General features: G+C 45.5%; 1 pseudogene across 1 annotated transcript; it reads right to left on the reverse strand.

Moving 5' to 3' along the window:
• Window positions 1-4437: 4437 nt before the first annotated feature.
• On the reverse strand, window positions 4438-5585 carry LOC147378762 (histone H2A type 1-B-like; annotated as a pseudogene). The gene has a single exon (XR_015153336.1). The product of XR_015153336.1 is annotated as a histone H2A type 1-B-like (transcript).
• Between the last annotated feature and the right edge of the window lie 753 nt (window positions 5586-6338).

Raw genomic sequence — 6338 nt, forward strand, 5'->3', positions numbered from 1 at the left:
TGGAGGAGAAAGGTCCTTTCACAAACCGAAGATAAAGTGGGTGGCGATTGCTGAGCGCCCCGGGAATCCGGGAGCCTGCGCAGGAGCGCGCTCACCGAGGGTCTCCTTCTTGACACTCAGCCTCTTGGCCTCTAGGTTCACCCTTCTCGACCGGGGTTCTTGGGACGCCACCGGGGAACTGTTCCTCTTGCTTAGTGCCTTGCTAACCAGACGCTGGGTCTTCTAATCTGCGGATAATTATTATGATAACAACAGCCTAATGGTACTGAGCGCTGAGGAGTGCCTGGCACTCTGTTAAGTGCCCCCTTGGCAACAGCCCTATGAAGTAGAGCTATTATTTTTCACCTTTTACAAGTGAGACACAGAGGCCTGGAACCAGACCTCTGACTCCACATCCCAGGCTTTCCAAACACTCTATCCTGGGTGGTTGGTCTCCTATTCCGTGCTAGAAGAAAAATGAATGGTCATTATTCAAAGGAAAGAAGGTTAATCTATCACTGACAACTGTGCCAACAGACCAATGACACTTATTCGAAATTAATAAATATGCATTGGGTTTACTGATCCCACCCCCACGGCTCCCCAGAATCACGTCAGAGCCTTGGAAGGATGCCACAGCATTTTGTTGCCCGGGAGGCCAGTGCCTGTCCCAGGGATGTAGGCTGAACTGAGTAGAGAGAGGAGTCCTGGAAGCCCTGCTGAGGAGGCCTGGACATGTCCAGCACCCCACAGGAGCCAGGGTAGAGGGCACTGGCAAGCTTCCAGGAAGAGTAGCAAAGGCTTTTGCAGACCATCCACCAAGCCCACCATACACAGAGAAACTGAGACCCAGCAATAGAAGGTTTCTCCTGGGCTCCCTGGAAACATGTTCCTCTCTAGAGCCTGGCTTCTCCTCCACTTTTTCCTGCAAGACTGCTCAGCACCTCAGTCGTTCCAGCCTATTCTTATTCCTATTTTGCAGGCAGACAGACTGAGGAACTGCAGCTGCTGAAGGTCAAAGAGATAAGCAGAGATTCAGACCTAGACCCTTGTGCACTAAAGCCCTCAGCTAGAACATGGACCTGCTTTCGAGGAAAAGCACCAAGCACACAGGAGCAGAAAGCATTTTGTCAAAATTATTATTATAAATTCATGCCTGATTCCTGAATTACAAAAACAAAACCAAAGTAGTGCAGTTTCTCAGGCAGCTTTCTCTTAAATGCTCATCAGCTTTCACCTCATAGGTGTTCTCCTCCTAACTTTATGCATGGCACTTTTCTAACCATTCTCTAAAGAGCAATTTCTTCCAGCCCTCCTCTGACGAAAGGAGAAAATGTGCAAAAGTCAAATCAGATTACAGTCAGCCCCCAGGGAAAGTGGGAGATTCTGCTTCACTGGACTTGGGTCAGTTGACAGAAAAATTGGAAGCAACATGAATGGTTATCAATAGGATAGGGTCAGCTAGACAGCAAAGCAACCACAGAGACCATTAAGGGAATCATTTTAAACAATTAAGGAGACTGTGTAGCAACATGAAATAATGCTTAGGTACAATTATGAGTGAAAAGGAGAAGATAGGAAATTTCACATGTACTGCCTTCGCAACCACATAAAAATAAATATAAATGCTCATGATCAAAGACTGGAACAAACCATGCACAAGGAAATAGATATTTTAAGGTCAAGGCATTATGGCTGATTTTTTTCCCCTTTGTGGGCTAAGTCGCTTCAGTCATGTCTGACTCTCTGCAACCCCACTGACTGTAGCCCACCAGGCTCCTTTGTCCATGGGGTTTTCCAGGCAAAATTACTGGAGTGGATTGCCCTTGCCTTCTCCAGGGGATCTTCCCAACCCAGGAATTGAACCCATGTCTCTTTTGTCTCCTGCGTTGGCAGGCAGTTTCTTTACAACTAGCACCACCTGGGAAGCCTTTTCCCCCTTAACTTCCTAAATATTCTATAATAAGCTGTGTTGCCTTCATAAACACATATGACTTTTATCTTTAAAGAAGACAATTCTTTGATCTGATCTCTAGTTTGGAAAGACTTTTTTAAGCACAAAACCACTGGAAGAAGTTTTGAAATAAAAAATACTTGTTTGGGGGTACGTAAAAATTCAATTTTTTTAAACCTCAAAAAGTACCATCGACAAATAGGATGAAATTTGGAAGGAAATGCTCCCAAGATATCATAAGGCCAAAGGCTAGGAATGTAGGGGATTTTTACTTTATGGTTTCCTATAGTGTCTGATTTTTTTAGCAGGACAGTCCATTGTTTTTACTATCAGGAAAAAAGATTACTTACATTTTGAAAAGAAAGTTGACATAAAAAAGCGTAAGAATTTAGGGGAACATTTTTGAAAATAAAACTCTCACAATTCATAAGAAAAACACAAAGATTTTCACAAATAAATGGGCAAATGGTAAAAAAGGACAGTTCACAATGGAGATTCAAATGATCAATACATAGGTATTAAGAGTTCAGTCTTACCAGAAAAACAAAATTGCTTCTTAAATCAATGAGATACCATCCCTGATGTCATTTTCATCAAATCAGCAAGTCATTTTTTTAAATTATGTTATTTAAAACCAGAGAGACAGACACATACTGCTTCTGAGAATATAACAGATACAGGATTTCTGGAAAGCAATCTTGCAATATGTATTAAGAATTATCAAAATACTCTTCAATCCCAGAATCCCAAGTATAAGAAACATCTCAAAAGTTTAGCAAAGTTTAATTACACAGATGTCCATCCCATTATAATAGTACAAAATTGACAGTACATTGGCTATTATTATTGTTCTTGTTACTACGATACTAATATACATATTCCCCAACTCCTCCAGTCTCTTGACTTGCATTTCAGTCGTATCTGACTCTTTGTGACCCTATGAGCTATAACCCACCAGGTTCCTCTGTCCATAGGATTCTCCAGGCAAGAATATTGGAGTGGATTGCCATGCCCTCCTCCAGGGGATCTTCCCAACCCAGGGATCGAACCAGCGTCTCTCATATCTCCTGCATTGGCAGGCAGGTTCTTTACCAGTAATGCCACCTGGGAAGCCCCTACCTACTGAGCACCAGCCCTGGGCTTAGCTCTGCCAGTGGTGCATGCAGCGAATCCCCTCCCTCAGGAATTCACTATGTGGGGGCCGGGTGGGGGCTGGGAGGGCTGGGAGGCTCTTTGAGGGAGTGATGTTGACCACCGGAAGCACTTTCAAGAGAACAGGGAGGGAAGCCTGCTGCCCGGCAAAGCCCTCAAATACGGAGGCAGGAATAAAGGAACAGACAGACAGGCGTCTGGCATGTCACAGGTCTGCCTTTCCTTCTGTTCTTTCGGCATCCAGGTCTCCCAGTCCCTGCTCCGCACCAACTCGCCACAACCCAACCCCAGGCCTCTGCACAAAGTCCTTTAACCAGATGTGATTAAGCTATAGAATAGCCAAACATGAAATGTTTACCAAAACAATAACACTCTTGCATTTTTGTGATGGGGAAATGCTATAATGTGTTGTTAATAGAATAATGCAGGATATTAATGCGTACAATGGTATAGTGTCAATGGATATTCAAATGTGGCTGGTATCTCTGGGTGGAGTGGTAAAGGGGTGGGTTTGGTCTTTTTATCTCTCTCTCTTCTTCCTTTTTTATTTTGCAAATTTTGTTCATGTACTATTTCTGTAATCATCAAAATCATCAGGGGTAGCTGATAACTCAGTTGGTAAATGAGCTGCTGCTGCTGCGTCGCCTCAGTCGTGTCCGACTCTGTGCGACCCCATAGACAGCAGCCAACCAGGCTCCCCCGTCCCTGGGATTCTCCAGGCAAGAACACTGGAGTGGGTTGCCATTTCCTTCTCCAGTGCATGAAAGTGAAAAGTGAAAGTGAAGTTGCTCAGTCGTGTCCGACTCTAGCGACCCCATGAACTGCAGCCTACCAGGTTCCTCCGTCCATGGGATTTTCTAGGCAAAAGTACTGGAGTGGGGTGCCATTGCCTTCTCCGGTAAATGAGTTACCTCCCTGCAATGCAGGAGACCCTGGTTAGATTCCTAGGTCAGGAAAATTCGCTGGAGAAAGGATAGGCTACCCACTCCAGTATTCCTGGCTTCCCTAGTGGCTCAGACAGTAAAGAATCTGCCTGCAATGTGGTAGACCTGAGTTCAATCCCTGGGTTGGGAAAATCCCCTGAAGAAGGGAAAGGCTAGCCATTCCAGTATTCTGGCATGGAGAATTCAAGGGTTGCAAAGAATCGGACATGAATGAGCAACTTTCACAATCATGAAGAAATGCTATTAAAAACACAAATTGAAATGAGGACAGTGTTCCCTGGTTGGGAAACCACAATGTTGTGGCGTGTGTTCCATGCCTGCTGGTCTGCATGTCTGAATGGTGATACCTGGGGAAATTATTTTTTAAACCATGAAAGACTCAGGCTGGGGCAAAGGTCAGTCCTCCTGTCCCTTGGAGAAAAAGAGCACCACGAGATATTTTCCTTCCATCCTTCAAAAATCAAGTAAGACCCAATATCAACTTTTCCTGGGTAACTGAAAGTAAAAGTGCCGTGGGAACGTGAACACTTTACTTGCCCTTGGCCTTGTGGTGGCTCTCAGTCTTGGGCAGCAGCACAGCCTGGATGTTGGGCAGCACACCACCCTGAGCGATGGTCACACGGCCCAGCAGCTTGTTGAGCTCTTCATCGTTGCGGATGGCCAGCTCCAAGTGGCGCGGGATGATGCCGGTCTTCTTGTTGTCCCGGGCCGCATTTCCCGCCAGCTCCAGGATCTCGGCTGTCAGGTACTCCAACACCGCTGCCAGATACACCGGTGCGCCGGCCCCGACACGCTCGGACTAGTTGCCCTTCCGGAGCAGGCGGTGCACGCGGCCCACGGGAAACTGGAGCCCAGCACGCGAAGAGCGAGTCTTGGCTTTAGCGCGAGCCTTGCCACCCTGTTTACCACGGCATGACATACCTGCTAGATTACGAAGCAAAATATTTCACAAGGAAAACCAAACAGAAAATGACCCAATAAAAATAAATGACCCAATCAAAAAATGGGCCAAAGAACTAAATAGACATTTCTCCAAAGAAGACATACAGAGGGCTAACAAACACATGAAAAGATGCTCAACATCACTCATTATCAGAGAAATGCAAATCAAAACCACTATGAGGTACCATTTCACGCCAGTCAGAATGGCTTCGATCCAAGAGTCTACAAGCAATAAATGCTGGAGAGGGTGTGGAGAAAAGGGAACTCTCTTACACTGTTGGTGGGAATGCAAACTAGTACAGCCACTATGGAGAACAGTGTGGAGATTCCTTAAAAAACTGGAAACAGAACTGCCTTATGATCCAGCAATCCCACTGCTGGGCATACACACTGAGGAAACCAGAAGGGAAAGAGACACGTGTACCCCAATGTTCATCGCAGCACTGTTTATAATAGCCAGGACATGGAAGCAACCTAGATGCCCATCAGCAGATGAATGGATAAGAAAGCTGTGGTACATATACACAATGGAGTATTACTCAGCCATTAAAAAGAATACATTTGAATCAGTTCTAATGAGATGGATGAAACTGGAACCTATTATGCAGAGTGAAGTAAGCCAGAAAGAAAAACACCAATACAGTATACTAACGCATATATATGGAATTTAGAAAGATGGTAACAATAACCCTGTGTACGAGACAGCAAAAGAGACACCCATGTATAGATCAGTCTTATGGACTCTGTGGGAGAGGGAGAGGGTGGGGAGATTTGGGAGAATAGCATTGAAACATGTATAGTATCATGTATGAAATGAGTCGCCAGTCCAGGTTCGATGCACGGTACTGGATGCTTGGGGCTGGTGCACTGGGACGACCCAGAGGGAGGGTAGGGGAGGGAGGAGGGAGGAGGGTTCAGGATGGGGAACGCGGGTATACCTGTGGCGGATTCATTTCGATATTTGGCAAAACTAATACAATATTGTAAAGTTTAAAAATAAAATAAAAAAAATTAAAAAAAAAATCAAGTAAGAGGCTCTGAGCTGGCACCGTGTCTGCCGTCATCACCAGCATCGTTCTGTCTTACAAAGCAAGACTTGTTGCTTACACTCATTTGACCGTCACAGTAATGCTGTGTTCAACAGCAGTAGGACTTTTTGCTGTTCTCTTTCAGGTGGAGACCTGGAGAAGACAGCTTCGCCTGAAGGCACAGGGTTGCTGGGTCCTGTGCTGGGGTCACCTGGCACCTGGCCTTCTTCAGAACTGGGAACAAAACATCTTCCTTCTTCCTGGAACAGCAAGCTTCATCTTTTAGAGAGACAGGGAGCATGCAGAAGAGTCTACCGGCAGAACCAGAGGGGATATGTA

This window comes from Bos grunniens, chromosome 2 (assembly GCF_055505025.1).
Source record: "Bos grunniens cultivar Pamir isolate PY7600 chromosome 2, Bosgru_T2T1.0, whole genome shotgun sequence".
Lineage (NCBI taxonomy): Eukaryota > Metazoa > Chordata > Mammalia > Artiodactyla > Bovidae > Bos > Bos grunniens.